The sequence below is a fragment of the Coenobita brevimanus genome, unplaced genomic scaffold, assembly GCF_032717465.1.
Source record: "Coenobita brevimanus isolate Jiangsu-jjx unplaced genomic scaffold, ASM3271746v2 jjx.HiC_scaffold_2749, whole genome shotgun sequence".
Classification (NCBI taxonomy): domain Eukaryota; kingdom Metazoa; phylum Arthropoda; class Malacostraca; order Decapoda; family Coenobitidae; genus Coenobita; species Coenobita brevimanus.
In genome coordinates this window covers 64,955-84,392 of record NW_027643707.1, presented here as the reverse complement: position 1 = coordinate 84,392, position 19,438 = coordinate 64,955, and positions in this window count along the sequence as shown.

The following is a 19,438-nucleotide window of genomic DNA, read 5'->3' as shown; positions in this document are numbered from 1 at the left end:
GCCCATGGCGCCAAGCCGTCTACACTCGCATGATCGCATCTGCCTTATCAACGGTTTCTTTACCCCCTCCCTCGCCCTCAGTCACCAAATGTCAGGCGGGGAGAGAGGATTATTGAGAGGAGCATGTGTAGTTAAAAGGAAAGACAGACTGACAAATGAGGAAGTGCAGGAGCGTTGTGGTGTTAATGTGAACGTGATAGAAAGCGTTAGGAGAAAATACACTGAGGTGGTTTGGCCATGTGGAGAGGATGGAGAGCGAGAGACAAGCGAGGAGAGTGTATGTGAGTGAGGTGGAGGGGGGGAGGGGAGGCCTAAGATGAGATGGAAGGATGGGATGGAGGTATGTGAGAGAGAGGGGGGTGAGCCAGTGGCGTATCCAGGAAATTTGCCAGGGGGGGCAAACACTTGGAATATTTCCCCATAATATGTCACCACAAATTTTCCTAGATTTGATGTTTTATGTCATCAGAAATAAATTGACATCATTACTGTCGCATTTGTTCCAATGTCTTAAAGAAAAACTATCTTTTCCCCACATATTGACAGCTTTCTTGAAGTTACTTTAAGTTAATAGCTAATACTCCTTTCAGAGGAGAGTATGTAAAAACACTCAGTACATAATGTTACCAGAGGTCTACTATTTCATTAGAGAGAAAATGGAAACACCAGCAATAAATTAGAGTTCACTGGAGTTGCCCTAGCAAAGACATCTCCATGTCACTAGTATCCTTGGTCATCAGGGTACTCTCGTAGATGGTAGTATTATCGATACCTGCATGCTAACTTCCCTCCGTTCTACCTCAAAATATTTTTTTTTTCTCGGTACCACAAATTTCTTGAGCACTTTTAGTACTGAAAAAATGACTCAACGCTATACTCTTGGTGCATCATTTACCTGCTATCTTTATCTCTCTGTGCATATAAGGAATTACAGCTATTTTGCGTAATAACCTATGAAATTATAATGAATTATACCATACATCGGCACAGCAAGTACCATACGAGATGCAATGGCGTCCATACTATCTGTTTATGTTCGGAAATAAACCCTGTATTTTGATTGGCTGCTGGAAGAAAAATAGCAGAATGGATGGGCCAATGAAAACTTGAGACCTGGCGTGAGTGTCCCGAACACACACACTTTCCCGCATTCGTATCGTTTTTTTCTATTTTCCTTTGCGGTTCTCTCTCTCTCTCTCTCTCTCTCTCCACTTAGCACATATGCATAAATTCAAACCCGCTGCTGGTATTCTGGTATTCTGTTTTGCACTACTGTTGTGGTGGTAGGCAGTAGAAATTCTGTTTTCCACTACTTATTCTTTTAGTTTGATTCTCACTGGCTCAGGCATCAGGGGTGGTGCATACGTCAAGACTGACCTAAGTAAAAATACATCTGCTGGGATTAAACTGTCTTAATCCTTGACTCAGGTGACCACGCCACCTGCCCCTCTCAGCAGGGAATGATTTTCATATCACCTGAACTGTACTGTGCTGCATTGAAAGGATTTTTCCATTAAGGAAAAAAAAAAAAAAAAACGGCGTAGAGCTATTCATCTTGAAAATTCTCACCTAGAAAAGTGGGGGGACAAAAGATACTCTGTCCCCCAGGCTCCAAAAAGTGTGTGTGTGTGTGGGGGGGGAAGCAAGTCCCCCTGTCCCCCACTCAAACGAGGCCCCTGGCACACCTATTTATATCTGCCTACCTTGTATAATGTAGTCTGAGGTGATCAAAATGGCTTCATGCAGTCTTAGAAAATTCTGTTTGTTTCAGTTGCGTGCAATAATTGTGCAGTTTTGTTTGCAACTGGCTACAGGGTGAGAGGATGTGGCTGAGGGGACAGGAAGGCCATTTTTACACCTCATCAGGCTTCATGTGCAAAACATCATTACAGCTCTAATATTAACCACGTCATCTACGGTGACACGGGAAATTGTTAACTTATAAATGGTCATTTTTTCCCAAGGGTTTTATTATATTTAGCTTTCAGTTTCAAAGGAAATTATTGCTTCCACATAAAATTTTTGGAAATAGATAATATTGTTTAATATACAGGTGGTAAAATTAGGAAAATTGTAGTCATACAAGAAGTATGCCAAAAATCCCTTTCAGCATTTCCCCCAAATATTCCCATGGGGGGCAAAGTGCCCTCCTGCCCCCCCAGTGGCTACGTTTATGGGGTGTGCTGTGGTGGAGGGCAGTGAAATGGCGGGGGACAGGGCGATAAGGAGGCGGTATGTTTGTTCTGACGGGATGGAGTCGTCATGCTATAGACGGTTAGATATATTGGTGTAGTGTTAATAACTGTTCTTTATTCTTTATTTTATTTTGTATTAACCTCGTCATCCTTGTTCTTATTGTTTTTATAATGCTGAAAAGTATGGGGAAGACTGTAGGCCTGTCATGTATTAAGCAGTGTAGCTCGGCCTTATTACACTCATTTCCTCTCCCCCTCCTCCTCCTCCTTCTCCTCCTCCTCCTCCTCCTCCTCCTCCTCCTCCCCTTCTTTCCTCTCCTGTCCTCTCCTCATCCTCCTCTTCCGTCTTTTTTCCTCCTTTTTCTCCTCCTCTTTCTCCTTTCCTTGTCTTCCTCTCCATTCCTCTTTCTCTTTATCATTCTCCACATCCTCCTCCTTCGCGCTCTTCCCCCTCTTTCCCTTTTCCTCTTCATCCTCATCCTTCTTTTCATCATTTCCTTCTTCCTTTTCCTTCTCCTCCTCCTCCTCCTCCTCCTCCTCTTGGGTATAAGGAAGAGTTTTCTTATTTGGGAGACATGTTATGTGCTGGAGGTGAGACTGGAGCTAGGTCTGTGGCCAGAGTGAGGAGTGGTTGGAAGAAGTTCAGGGAGCTGTTGCCTCCCCTGACATTGAGAGGGCTCTCCCTCCATGCAAGGGGACCTTTGTATGCAGCATGTGTTAGCAGTGTAATGCTGTATGGTAATGAGACCTGGGCAGTAAAGGAAGACGAGATCTGTAGGCTCACATATACAGAAATGACAGTGATTAAAAGGATGTGTAGTGTGTCCTTGGGTGTGAGGCCTGGGGGGCTGGTTTATGATTGAAGAGTTGAGAGGAAGGTTGGGACTGGAGTGTATTGGTGTTGTGGTGATGAGGGGTAGATTGAGATGGTTTGGGCATGTGGAGAGGATGGAGGATGACAGTTGGGTGCGGAAAGTGTGAAGTGTGAACGTCGGGATGTGAGAGGCAGACTGTCACACTTTTAATAGCACTTGAGCTAACTGAGGAGGGAAATACCACTTTTGAATGTATGCTGTTTTTTTTTTTAACCTGAGGTACCTGTACTGATGCTGTATTACTTGACGTAGTGTATGTCAGCATCTATTATGCACTAGTGTGAGCCTGAGTAAAATCATGTAGTGTTTGCCTAAATATAACTTTTAGATGGACCATTTGCAGAGAAAGTTACTTTGAATTAGTTTTTGTAAGCCTGTGACTGCTAGTAATTGTTTTAGTTTTATAAAATGCTTTGGTGTTGGCATGAATAAAAACTGCAGTGGATCAGGTCTGGTCAATGGGTTAAATGGTGTAGGGGGCGCAGGAAGGCTTGATAGCAGCTCTTCCTTAACAGCCTATCTATCCATCTATCTATCTATTGCCAGACGCCTTAATCCCATAAGGGGTGGCCACAAACAAATCGCCTCCATATCGCCCTGTCCCCTGCCATTTCACTGTCCTGTCCCCAGCTCACAACCCCCTCTCTCATATACAACCCTCCCTCATAACAACCCTTTTTGTATATTACACGTCAACATTGTGTACTGTTATTTATGGTGCTTGTATAGTAACAGTGTTGGCATCAGTAATATACAAAAGCACACTGAGATGAGATGTGCACAATAAATGGCTCAAAAAGTGATGTTGAGAAATATCCAAATCCACCAAGAATACACCTGTAAATGACAATGTTGTGCTGATTATGAAAATTGATTTTGCAGGATGAAGGAAGCAGAAGAGAAAGTCTAAAAGATAACCAAAGAGACGAAAGATGTTGCTAAGGTGATGCAAGAAGCTGGTAGTCTGGTGAGTAAACTGAAGAACAAGGTGAAGTTGGTGCAGAGAGGGAGCCAGGATACAAAAAGCCTTTGTTACAAGTAAGGCCCAGTATTTTATTCTGTCTATCTACCTATCTACAGCCAGACAAATAAGACAGTATTTTTTCTATCTATCTGTTGCCAGATACCTTAATCCCATAAGGGGTGCCAACAAACAAACTGTCTCCAAGTTGCCCTGTCTCCTGCCATTTCACTGCCCTTCCCCCAGCGTACACTCCAGTCTCTCATATAACTCTCCACTCCATCCCTGCATCTCATCCTTGGTCTGCCCCTCCCTCTGCCCTCCTCCACCTCACTCACACACACTGTCCTAGCTAGTGTCTCAGTCTCCATCTTCTCCACAAGGCCAAGCCACCTCTGTTTATTACCCTAATATTTTCTATCACATTATTTTACATACCATAAGGAAATCAGATGGAGGGTGAGAGACTGACGAGGAGAGTGTTTGTGAGTGAGGTGGACGGGGGGAGAGGGAGGGGGAGGCCGAGGGTGAGATGGAGGGATGGGGTGGAGAGATATATGAGAGAGGGGGGTGTGAGTTGGGAGCAGGGCAGTGAAATGGCCGGGGACAGGGCGACATGGAGGCGATTTGTTTGTGGCCACCCCGTACGGGATTGAGAGGTCTGGCAATAGATAGATAGATTTTCCATTATGTGCTTGAAATGCAACTTGTGGGGGAGCCATTGGACTTACCAGATTATCGGCTTTATCGGATCGGGCTTCCCCCATCCCCCCACATTGATCTGGTGTAGAGAGGCACGAGTGTTGTTGACGTCACTTCATAAGCTGGTGGTTAGATTTTGCTGGATTTTCCCGCCATTGTCCTCCTGCCTGTGATCTGTCACCATGTTCCCACTGCACCCACCAAAGGTATGCTGTTTGACTTCATTCTGTACTCTGACTTGGCCTACAATTTCCATCTATCCAACTTGAATACTGAGTTGTAGCAATAGATTAATACTAGAACATGTAAGTCACAAAAAAGTGCCATTGAAGAGGAGCCGTAGCCCTGCACTTTTCTGCTAATGACCCATGTGAAGTAAGGGGCAAAAGGACGAAAATCTGGGTCAAGTTACCCTGAAAAAAAGTAATATAATGCAGGATAGTATGATATTCTAGGAAGTTGTGGACAGTTGAGAGTTGTTTGTGAATTGCAATAAAGGGACAGGCAGACAGACAGACAGATACAGGACAGACAGTTGCAGAGAACGGAGACACGATAGGGGAGAAGAATCCTGACGTTATTATGAGTGTAGTTGACTTCATAGCATACTACATTATATTTGTGCCCTAACTTTAGTAGCATGTTTATGTATAACCAAGGTTCGTTGACAAGTAGTGAACACACACACACACACACACACACACACACACACACACACACAATACTCTAACAGTAGTTGGTGGTGGGGAAATTTGTTTATGTAACTGTGGTGGTGTGGGGAGGTTGCCATGGTAACACACTGGCCCTGCACACACACACACACACACACACACACACACACACACACACACACACACACACACACACACACACACACACACACACACACACACACACACTGCAACCACACCAAACCATACACCCCCCATCTCCCCACACCCCCACACATACAACACATCTCCCCTCACCCACACACACTGCAACCACATCAAACCATACACCCCCACCCATCACCCAAGACACACAACACATCCAAACCCACCCACCCACCCACACACCCACACCCACCCACACACACACACACACACACACACACACACACACACACACACACACACACACACACTGCAACCACATCAAACGATACACCCCCCACCCACCACACACAACACATTCACCTACACACACACACACACACACACACACACACACACACACACACACACACACACACACAAACACACACACACACACACACACACACACACACACACACACAGCAACCACATCAAACCATTCACCCCCACCCCCCACCCTCCACACACAACACATGCATCCACCCACCCACATCCACACACACACACACACACACACACACACATAGTACTCTCTAGTGGAACTTGCTGGTGAGGAAATGTATGTATGTAACTGTGATGGTGTCGGGAGGTTGCCATGGTAACACACACGCACCTCGCACCACACACACTTAACACACACACACACACACACACACACACACACACACACACACACAATTTATTTTTGTGTAGGGCTGGTAAAGAGACCTGTATGATTATGAGAGTTAATAGAGACAGCATTATCACTCTTATAGTAGTATGACTCACTCAGCTGAATGCTATCGCCAAGCAGTACCTGGAATAAAATACTAGAGTTGCCCCTACCATGAGAGGGCCCGGGTACCATCTAGTGGTTGTAAAAGTAGCTGGACAAGTTTCTCGTCTTGTAGGCGTCGCTACTTGGCTACTTTTGCTAGTGGCCGTATGACAGTGGAAGGACGAGGGTGTGTGTGTGTTGCTGCTGCATCATTCCCCTGAGGCAAGTGTTGGCTATTTGCTGTTTTTAGCCATTAAGGTGACTACATTAGGACACAAGGATATCGCACTGACAGCCAGGAAGTATCATGGCCCAAAGAAATATTACCTATGAGGCTACTAGACGTAATTCTGATGAGACAAGGGGGCTGTTGGTGTGAGGGAGATGGAGGCCTTGTACCGCCTCAATCTTGGTGTCTCAGACCAGTGAAATAGCAGTGTGAGTGTCATCTTGTAGATTCTCGTTCCGATCAGACTGGTGGACTAGGCTTGCCTGCCTCCTTGTCCATGTCCACCCAACAGTACAGTTTGGGACCTGAATGTATACTGATAAGTGCGATTCAGATATGAGAGGGACAATGTGATGGAAAAAATTATTGTATGTAAATTATTTTGTCCTGAAGCGCATGCACACACACACACACACACACACACACACACACACACACACACACACACACACACACACACACATGCACACTCGCACACGCGCGCGCACACACACGCACGCGCGCGCACACACACGCACGCATGCACGAACTCACGCACGCACACACACACACACACACACACACACACACACACACACACACACACACACACACACACACACACACACACACAAAGTATATTATGGTGGTGTTCCTTCATTTGCCTAGGCCGAGATCGTCGTTTTTTTGCAGCTGATTTCCCGTAGTGCAGTGGTAAATTTGGACAAATATACAGCTCTGCATCATTTCCACGTCCCTTCTTCGTGACTAGCATCAATCTAGTGTTAACCCCTTGTCACAACACAAAATTTAAGAAAGAGATTGCAATTTTACGCCAAGTTAGATTGAACAGGGGTCCTTATCCTGCAGCGGTGTGTCACAGGCTGATGATGATGATAATAGGGTTGTCGGAGATGATATTGATAATGATGATAGTGATGCTGCTGATGATAGTGATGTTGAAACTCCTGAACCAACTAACTGGACCGAGATTATGGTGATTGTAATGATGATGAAGCAGTTGGGATAATAATGATGACGATGATGACGGTGATGGAAATTATGTAGTAACTCTTTAACAGGGTTGTGATGATTGCTGTGCTTGACGCTGTTGCCCCTGGCGATGATGATGATGATGATGATGACGACTACGACAACGATGATGATGGTGATGATGATGATCATGGTGACGGCGACGATTTTCGTGTCTATGGCTGAGTCACCTCTTGTTTTTCGTTTCTCTTCAAATGTAGTTGGTGACTGTGTGCAGGAGAGAGAGAGAGAGAGAGAGAGAGAGAGAGAGAATGTGTGTGTGTGTGTGTGTGTGTGTGTGTGTATGTGTGTGTGTGTGTGTCCACGCATGCTTGTGTGTATTTGCGTGCGTGCGTGCGTGTGTACAGCATTTCCCTCACACTCGAACTATTCATATCATAAGAGTGCAAATGAGGTCAGGGATATTGCTCTTCTTGGCCATACAAATACTAAACATTTACACTATATTCTGAAAAAACATACTGGATTCCTAAGGTCACCCAATGGGTTTCAAAAATCATTGTTCACTGTCTCTTTATTTATCGCAAGGAAAGGGATGGATGTGTGTCCGAAATAGTAGCTCAGTTTTGGTCTTTCTCTGGACCGTGAATGATTTAAATGGAATAATTATCCTTATTTATATTGGTTTAGTTGTGAGGATGCAACACACGTTTTGTTTACGTTTTATCAGGGCACATCAAAGAGCGGCCATGTCCATCTGCTTCTCACTAATGATTTTCGAACGAGGTTCTACATTCCTCTAGATTTTAGGGACAGTGAAGCCGCACAGCACCACAACACGCCATACCATACCATACCACACCACAAAACCCCACACCACAAAACCCCACACCACAAAACCCCACACCACACAACCCCAAACCACACCACACCACCCCAAACCACACCACACCACCCCACACCACACCACCCCACACCACACCACCCCACACCACACCACCCCAAACTTTACCACACCAACCACCCTTCCACACCACACCACACCAAGGGATTAACCAAAGGGTCCTTAAGCTCCCGCATCTAGTAATTCTGAGCTTGTTTCCAGGTAACTCCACACACACACCTCAGGTCACGTCTTTCACAGAACAGATAACAGAAGGAGAGCGAGCGTACTGAATGGCAAGCCAGAGATTGAGTGAGAAGAAGAGGTGCACAGAGAACAAGATGGAGAGATCATATGATGCAGATCTACCGAGCAAGGACGGAAAACAGACTAACAATCAATGGATCAGAGTGGAGAAAGGTGAGAGGGTCCTTATCATGCAGTGGTGTGTCACAGGCTGATGGTGATGATATTGATGGTGATAATGATGTTGAAGCTGATGGTGGTGATGCTTTAACATCTCAACGTATGAGGTTACAGAATGCACAGTGAGGCTGCATAGTCAGGAAATGGAAGAATATGAGTACATTTAAGTATTTATGTAATATGATGAATAAGGATGGAAGATTAGAGGATGAAGTGACTGGAATGATGCGTCAGGGAAGGAGGGTTGCTTATTCTCTTAAAAAGCTGTGGTTAGGAAGAGGGAACTGAAGATGAAAGTATGAAAAAAAAAAAAAGGGCACTGCCTGCTGTGATTCCCACTTTAAAGTATGGAAGTGAAGCTTGGATCTTGCTGGAAGGACACAAGTCAAAAGTGAGAGCGGTGGAAATGAGCTACTTGAGAGGAGCATGTGGAGTTTCATAGAGAGACAGACAGACAAATGGGCAGATGAAGGAGCGTTGTGATGCCGATGTGGATGAGACTGAAAGCGTTAAGAGAAATACTTCGAGATGGTTTGGCCATGTGGAGAGGATGGCGAATAAGAAAATGACTAGAAGAGTGCACATGAGTTAGCTGGAAGGATAGAGGGGGATGGGGAGACCGATGATGAGATGGAGGGAAAGAGTAGAAACATATGAGTGGGATACTTGAGCTAAATGGTAGAGGACAGTACATCATGAAGGCGATTTGCCTGTGGTCACCTCTTACGAGATTAAGGCGTCTGGCTATAGTTAAACAGATATAGATAAATACAGTAGATAGATAGGTAGGTGATGATGATAATATGATAAATGATGATGATGATGAGAATGGTAATGATAATGAGAATGACGGTGTAAATAATGATGATGATGATTATGACGACGACAGCTATGATGATGACGATGATGATGATGATGATGATATTGATGATGATTTTTGTCGGCAGGTGGAAGGACGAAACAGCAGGAACTCTACCATCGATCCAAGCATCCACGATTCCACATCCATCCATCCACCCATCCATCCATCCATCTCGCTTGATGTTAACCCTCTCGCACACGATGAGTTTCAGTAAGTTTTCTGGCTCACGATTTTATACGACCAAGCCGCCCGGCCGGGGAGCGCGCGCGCGGCAAATTTGAGCGAATGAAACACATTCTTGCCTTATTTTCGCCACCCAAAAATCCATGTATTCCCATGAAACCTTTCTCAAGGTAGGCATCGATGTTTGTTCTATCTGATAAACAGGACCAAAACACAGGAAAACACCAGCAAAAAAAGTTATTAGCCCTGGAAGCATGGTCGAGTAAACTGTTTTCACTTCCCAACATCGCCGTTTGAATGTTTTCCATCATACAGGAAAATGATCTAATAAGTTTTTATAGAGAATTTCATCAGCTTTCTAACGAAACAAATCCGGTTGAGATATGATGTATACTTTTCGAGAAAATGGCCAAAAACTGAAAGCCATTTTCGGAAAAAATTCACTGACCTCTGATAGCTAAATTTTCCCAGACACCTTATGTTTTTATTACATAGTAATATGCCCAAATTCACCAGCTTTCCCCATCTCAAAGAAGAACCCCATACGCCTCATAGTTCTCGAGTAAATCGAAAGTACTATAAAGGCACTCCGTCCGTGATTGACTTTCGTGATGCGCGCACTGCGTACGCAATGTTCCCGCCTACGTAACAACGAATTCTTATTATAAATATTACATAGTTATGTATTGTACATACGTAGAATTTACTGCTCTTTATCATGGTTCAAACGTGAAATCGATACGTCCAATAGTTTTCGAGTAATTGGCCGACAAAGTGAGAGTATTACTACGAGCGTTAATCAATGGTAACAGCCGCGAAGAGACACTCATTTCCACCGCCTTTTCTCGCACAAAACGTAATATAATGCTTACATTTTGGTATTGATCATACGTAGAATTTAATGGTATAGATCATGGTTGTTACAGAAAATCGATAAGTCTAATAATTTTCGAGTAATTGGCCGACAAAGTGAGGTTAGTACTCCGAGCGCTTGTCACTGATAACAAACGCGAGGAAAAAAAACATTTCCCTCGCCTTTTACCCCTCAAAACGCTACCAAAGGCTTACATTCTGGTATTGATCTTACGTAGAATTTAGTGGTATTGATGATGGTTGTAACAGAAAATCGATAAGTCTAATAGTTTTCAAGTAACTGGCCGACAAAATGATGTTATTACTCCGAGCGCTTGTCACACAACAACCGCTAGGAACAAAAACATTTCTCTCGCCTTTTACCCCCCAAAACGCTACCAAAGGCTTACATTCTGGTATTGATCTTACGTAGAATTTAGTGGTATTGATGATGGTTGTAACAGGAAATCGATAAGTCTAATAGTTTTCGAGTAATTGGCCGACAAAGTGAGGTTACTCTTCCGATCGCTACCAACTTTTACACACAGTTTTTTCCTTGCACACCTGCCTGAAGACTATGCTACCAACTTTTTCCCCCCCCTATCTGTACAGACTGTTACATCTTCCATGGATGTTTTCCTATTGTTATAACCTACTACACATAAACATAACTCTTCTATAGTTACTGCTGTGGAGATTTACTTTCTTTCATATGTGTAATCTGTAGGAGAAAATGGTTATTTGTCTGAAAGTTGGAGAGGTAATGGTAGTAATAGATTCTTTTATATATATCAACAAAATTTGCAGAACTCACTTCCTCCAGGGGTGTTGTCCAGTTAGACCAGGGATTTGAAGATGAGGAGTTATGTAGTGTGTGTGTGAGTCAGCTTCTCCCTGAGAGTATGAGGCAACGCTATTTTTAGCACACACCACACTCGTTCACGGAAACTCGCAGCTTGTTTGACGTATATTTCATACAATTCCATACGCATTTACACTATCAGAATCACAATAATTCCAGCCCTAAAACACCGGTAATTCTCCCCTCCCGACTTCAGGTTTGCCCCTTCACAACACTCTGTTTCATGCCGTACGTAACGCTTGCTGGCTTCATAATTTCACCAAGCCATCCACAGTATGTTTCACACAATATATATTTATGCCTTGGCTTCATTTATATACGTATTTCCACTCACGCCATACGGCCTACGGGGGGGGCGGAGTGGCGAAACCCCGCTACACTGACCATGCGTCTATTTAACTTTAGTATCAATTGCTTCTTCATAAGCTTTCCAGCTGTCTGAACAGATCAGCAGTAGTTTTAAAAACTAAAATAACTCGGTTCTGGTGTTCAGTTTGGTACGTTTATTTTCCTTTTATCAGAACTGGCGCGGCAAATTTTGAGAAAAGTCCCTCAAGTAACTCCTATTATTTTTTTTACTAGGTTTCTAATGATGTCCATAGATCCGTTGTGGCTCTAATAGTTTTCTAGACAACGCAGTCTTGGCGCTGTTCTCTGCCACCCTATTATACCATGTCATATAGTGTTCTCTCTCGCTTGCTCTGTACGCTCGCTCGCTTGAACAATAAATCACTGAAGAAAAGGTGGTATAAAGCCCCCTAAGCCGCCACAGTATTATAACCCTCGGTATGCAGTCCGTTCCCTGCGGCCTTGTAACTCTATGTACCCGAAGCGCTTACAAAATAACTCGAAATAATTTTCCTTTCGTAACTATACTCGTTTCACTCTTACTTGGCCTGAGTTGTTGTTGTTGTTCTTGTTACATCTTAGGCTCCTCTGGATGTGAACCCAGTGTTATGTTGAAGGATTGTCTGTGTTGTGGTAGTGTGGTGCAGGAAGTGAGTGGGTGTGCTGTGATGTGGGGGTGCCACTTTGCAGTATGAACACAGGGGATTGTATGTGTTATATTTTGTGTTAGTATTGTACGAGTAGCAGGGAAGGTTGGTGTACTCGTGTCTCTGGGTTCGGTAGTGTCTGAAGGGTGTATGGCTTGTGGTGGCACATGAAGGATGCTGTTTGGTAGAAAGTTTTGGCTGGCTAGGGTGTCTGTGTGTTTATGTATGTGTTTGGTATAGAAATTTTTGGCTGGCCGGGGTGTCTGTGTGTTTATGTATGTGTTTGGTATAGAAAGTTTTGGATGGCTGAGGTGTGTGTGTGTGTTTATGTATGTGTTTGGTAGAGAAAGTTTTGGCTGGCTGGGGTGTTTGTGAGTTTATGTATGTGTCTGGGAAGTGTGGAGTCGGGTGGAGGGGACATGTTGCAAAGATAATCTGTGTAGTGTTGGGCGGTTGTTCGATTTTGTTTCTTTGTGGAGAGGATGATGCAACATAAGGTTACAAGGGTGGGACGGATCTTGAGCTGAAGTGATGAACTGTGTGCCTCTCATATTCACTTGGTATCTGACTGAAATTAGTTATGTTTCTTGGTGTAGACTCAGTACTTGTGGTCTTAGTGTCTCCTGGTATCAAGGTATTGTTTTCTGTTCCTTAAAGCTCCTTCGTATTTGTGTTGGGTAAGATTAGGGCTCAGCTTGTGCGACAGTAAATCACGGTTGTTTTAATGTATTACTTATAAGTGGAGGATGGAGTTGGGATGTATATGAGAGAGGGTGTGAATTAGGGGGAGTGATGCATAATGACGGGGGACAGGGTGGCATAGAGGCGACTTGTTTGTGGCCACCTCTTACGGGATTAAGTCGTCTGGCTATAGATAGATCGATAGACAGATAGCTTATAGTTTCCATACGGTTTGCCAAGTAGTAGCGATAGTTATCACTAGAATATGATGCTAGTCACGAATGAGTGCCGTGGAAAGGATGTTGGGCTGTAGTATTGGCTGTTTCTGCAACTGATCTGCGTGACATTCTCATATGCTTTAAATGAAACTCTGTGTCAAGTTAAAGTGAAAGGCGTGTATGTTTGTGTAGGAGGAACGAGAGACAAGGAGGTATTCTGTGGCCTGTATTCTTTGTGCTTCCTACAAGACACAGTAATAGTTATGACGGGGCATTGATGGCAAGTTTGTGGGTCAGCACACACTTACGGCCTCTCATTATACAAGGTGGTCCATATATTACGCCACCCAGTTCTTGTGTGTTGCGGGCACGGTTCAGTGAACATTACCAGTGTCTACCCTGCATCATTATCTATTTCCCACAACCCTCTTCAGGCTTAGCTTTATAATATAGGCTTTAATTTAGGTCCATTGATTGCATGGTGGAGAATTCCCATAACCTTTTTTATGCTTAGCTGTATATCATTGTACTGTATAATCTTTTATGTCCACTAATCACACGGCTGAGCAGTAATTTGGTGAAGCGATCAGAATGTCTTAGCTCATCACAAAAGCCGTCCCCACAACACACAAGACTGCAGAGCGCAATATACTTATCACCTATATTAAGTCAAAGCCACAGTTAAAAAGGTAATGAAACAAGACAGAAAATTTAAGTTTTCATTATTAATACTTCAGTACAAAATACATTAACAGAGACAGCAATATAAAATATGCATTCAAAAGTAGCATTTGTCCACAGAACATCCTGGACTTGCAAGGCAGATCACACCATCACCACCAGGCTTCTCTCGGCAGGTCAGGGCAGATCACCAGCAGCAGCAGCAAGTAATCTCACGGCTGGGGAAGACACGACACCCTGCCGCCGCCGCCGCCGCCGCCGCCACCACCACCACCACCACACCACCAGGCATCTCAGAGTAGGGGAAGACACCACACCACCGTCAGGCTTCTCACGGCAGGGCAGACCAAACTTCAGCAGGGTATGACAAGTGTGGCAAGGAAGCAGCGTCAAGGCAGCAGACTCCAGCACGACCTGTGGACCAGATGTGTATTAGTTCAAATCAGTGTTAGCTTTAGTTATTTAATCTTCTATCTATCTCCATCTATTGCCAGACGCCTTAATCCCGTTTGGGGTGGCCACAAACAAATCGCCTCCAAGTCGCCCTGTCCCCCGCCATTTCACTGGCCTGCTCCCACCTCACACCCCCTCTCTCATATACCTCTCCACCCCATCCCTCCATCTCATCCTCGGCCTCCCCCTCCCTCTTCCCCCCTCCACCTCACTCACATACACTCTCTTCGTCAGTCTTTCACCCTCCATCCTCTCCACATGGCCAAACCACCTCAGTGTGTTCTCATAACGCTTCCTATCACATCCACACCACAACGCTCCTTTATATCCTCATTCGTCAGCCTGTCTCTCCATGTGACTCCACAGGCTCCTCTTAAATAACTCATTTCCACTGCCCTCACTCTTGACTTGTGTCCTTCCAACAACGTCCAAGCTTCACTTCCATACGTTAGAGTTGGTATCACAATACTGTCATGTAGTAACTTTTTCACCTCCATGCTCACTTCCCTGTTTCTTATCACTGCTTTCAAAGAACCAGCAACCTTTCTTTCCTGCTGTACCCTTTCAAGCACTTCACCCTCCAAACCTCCATCCTTACTCATCACACTACCCAAGTACTTAAACGTACTCACATTTTCCAATTCCTCACCATCCAACCTCGCTGTACATTCACTGACTTCACCTCTCTCAAAGACCATCACTTTACTCTTCCCTACATTCACCTTTAGATTCCGTTTCTTGCACACTCTCCCAAACTCGTCCACCAAGCCTTGCAGCTCCCCTTCGTGTTCACTCAACAACACAGTATCATCTGCAAACAACAGTACAGGGAGTTTCCAAACACTATCCTCTCTCACCAGGGCCACTCCAACATCCACTACCCTACCTTGTACCTCTTTTATTACCCCATCCATGTACAGATTGAACAACCATGGAGACATGACACATCCCTGTTTCAAACCAACTTTCAAAGAGAGAAATTCACTTAGTTCACCATCCACACGCACTGCAGCCTTTGCACCATCGTACATGCTCTTCACAGCATTCAACAGCTTCCCATCTGCTCCATATGTTCTTAACACTTTCCACAATCCTTGTCCATCCACCCTGTCATATGCTTTCTCCAAATCCATGAAAGCCGCATACAACCTCTTTCCCTTCTCTAGAAACTTTTCCACTAAAGATCTAAGAATGAATATCTGATCTACACAACCTCTTCCCTTCCTTAAGCCTCCCTGTTCTTCTCCAACTAATTTCTCTGTTCTTTCTCTAACTCTGTCAATAAGTATCCTACCATACACTTTTCCTATTATACTAAGAAGACATATGCCCCTATGATTACCACACACTTCTTTTTCCCCTTTTCCTTTGTACAAGGGAATAATTATACCTGACTTCCAATCCTCCGGGACTCTACCTTCCTCCCAGGCCAATCTGCACATCTTCCACATCCATTCTACTACTATCTCTCCCCCATGCTTCAGCATTTCACCACACACTCCATCAATTCCTGGGGCTTTCCCCGATTTAACTTTCTTCATTGCTTCCACAACTTCTATCCTACTGATTTCTTCCTGTCTTCTCACCTCCCTCCTTCTCCCCTCCCTCCTTCTCCCAGCCATTCCCCAGCCACTTATACTCGCAATACTTCCATCCTCTACGTTCAACAATTCCTTAAAGTGTTCTCTCCATCTGCTCACTTTTTCTCCCTTCTCCACTAGTAATCTACCATTTTTATCTTTCACTCCCCTGCTAACTTCACTTCCACCCTGTCTTACTCTTTTCACCTCTCTCCAGAACATTTTCTTACAGTCCCTCCACTTTACACTCAAATTCCTTCCAAATTCCTCATCCACTCTCTTCTTACTCTCTCTTACTAATCTTTTCACCTCTCTCTTCCTTTCTACATATAACTCCCTCTTCCGCCTCTCAACTTCTTCCACGCCCCTATTTCTCATCCATTCATTGTATGCTTTCTACCCAGATGACGATGTAGGGAATTGTAGCTTTGGCCAGGCAACTGAGTTGGTAGGATGTGCTGTGGGTAACCCAGGGATTCAGGTTCAGACAGGCCCAAAATGGGCACAAAACAGGAGGGTTTGGCTCTTCTGTCAGTGTTCAGGTTTGGAATTTTCATCATTTTGTTCCCTCTCCAAATAATTGCAGCGAAACCTAGATCTAGGTATAGCATGGTTAAGGATAGCATAAAATTTCTCAGTGCTAGTGATATCCATGCTGCTAGATCTTTGGCAACTTTCCTATGCAGTCCCCTATCCCTGAGGTCACACTCTTTGACCTCATCCCAGCTCTTCTTTGGTCTGCCTCTCGCAACCCTATCCCCAACGTTTACATATCCCTTTCTGCGCCCAGTTGTCAGCTCCTATCCTTTCCACATGTCCAGCCAATCTCAGTCAGCACCTCATCACAACAACACACTCCAGTCCCATCCTTGCTCTCAACTCTTCCGTCATAAACCTAGCCCCCCAAGGCCTCGCGTTCAAGGACGCACTGCACATCCACCCACTCATTGTCATTTCTGTATGTTTAAGCCTGCAAATATCCTCTTCCTTTGCTGCCCAAGTGTCACTACCATACAGTATTGCACTCCTGGCACATGACACATACAGAGGTCCTTAGCACAGAGGGAAAGCTCTCTCAGTGTCAGGAGAGGCAACAGCTCACTGAATTTCTTCCAACAACTCCTCACTCTAGCCACAGAGCTAGCTTCAGCCCCACCTCCAGCACATAACATGTCTTCCAAATAACAAAACTCTTCCACATACTCGAGAGACTCACCAACAAGGTCAGTCCTTCCATGCCTGACAATCTTCACCTGCTCTCCCCAACACACGGCACACATGAAATCAGCATTATCTTGCAGTCTACCTCTAGTACCACTACATATCTTATGCACTCACTTATCACAGACTGCACAAGATGGAATTACTTTCCACGCCCTTGTGGCAGATCTCACATGGCCACTCTCCCTCTTCTTTGACAGTACTGCCACCAGCCCTATACACCATCACTTTAGTAATATCTGCATTTACTTTGAGCCCTTGTGTTTCATACCATCTCTGCACTTCCCAAATCTTTCCTCCGCCTTCCTTTCATTCTCTGTAATCAACACCAGATCATTAGCATACATCATCTCCCACGGGAGTCCATTTCTGAAGTCACATGAGAGGGTTTCAAGTACCATGATAAACAACAAGGGGCTCAAAATTGACCTCTGGTGCACACCAGCATTCTTGGAAAACTTGTCACTCAAATTTCTATTCACACTTACCTGGGTGTAAGCACCCACATAAATGGCCATAACCACCCTAACCAGCCACTCCTTGATCCCAAGTTTTCTCATTGCCCACGTCACCACCTCTCTAGGGACTCTGTCAAAGGTCTTCTCCAAATCAACAAAAACAAAGTACAATTCCCTTTTCTTTCCTATATATTTTTTCCTGAAACTGTCGAACAATGAATATGGCATCTGTGGTCCCTTTGTCTGACATAAACCCAAACTGTATCTCATCAATATTCACATTTTCTCTTAACATACCTTCTAGAATTAGGAGAGAGGTTTCATAAGTTGATTGGAAGTCAGGAGACAGCAGGAATATACCATTACTGTTGAGGGGGATGAATTTGTGTGTAGGCTATGATATAGGAAGCATATCTCAGAATATGGATGTACAAGGTTAATCATATCTTGTATAGTACTTACACTTTCAGATTTGATAGCTTTTCCTTTTGTAATCTTTACTGAATGATGCAATCAGTTCATGATTACACATTATATAATCTCAGACTTCATCTGTGTCATTGTAGTTGGCTCACCTTGACAAATTTTAGTCCTTCTGCTGCTTAGTTCCTGTATCTAAGTGGCAGAATAAGACAGTATTATGGTTTTGCATCCTCCCCATAGATCTTCATTGTGATTTGCATGATAAGCTAGTCTTTATCTCTAGAAACAGCTCAGCATTCAAGGTGGAGAGATGCCAGGTTTTTGTCAGTTTAGGGTGGACATGTAGTCTATATAGTTTGTCTTTATTGTTTTATGTATTCATTATTATTATTATTATTTTTTACTGTGGATCAAATTTAGCGATTCATCTCTTCCGTTTATAAACCGGTACAACAGATAGGCTTTCATTCTCTAGTTCGCACGGAAGGTATGACCAATGAGTACTGTACTGTCTTCCTGTGCAGTGTATATTTTGTCATTTGTACTCTCATTATAAGTTTCATTAAAGAATTTGTATCATATGTTTAGTTTCTGTGTCACTCAGTGTTTTAAGTTTATGTAATATATGGTTAATCGTTTAAGACCTGCCGTTGGATAGCAGTCTAAGTTGCAGTTTTTACTTTCTCCCTTTATATAAGTAGCAACTGCTCTATATTCTTTCCATAGCACTTGTTCATGATTAGCATTAAACTGCAGGCTTAGGTATTCCAAGTAGCTCAGGAAATTTCGAGATATCTCCTCCTAAAGCGACATTAATAGGTACATAACAATTTAGTTTAGTCTGTGCATGTTGTTCAATTTCCCATTTTTTGTAAACATGTCAAGAAATAAAATACAGTAGAAGTTTTAGCCACTATCCTTGTGGGGCCGCGGTAGCAGGGTCAGCATGGTGCTGGCCTGGTAATCAGGAAGACCCGGGTTCAAGTCCCGGTGTGATAGAGGTTTCTTTAAAATGTGGCTGAGGGAAGTTTGCGTAGCAGGCTTTCCTTAAAACCACAAGGCCCCCATACTTACACTTCAGCTCACACACCAAAACACTTACACACACTACT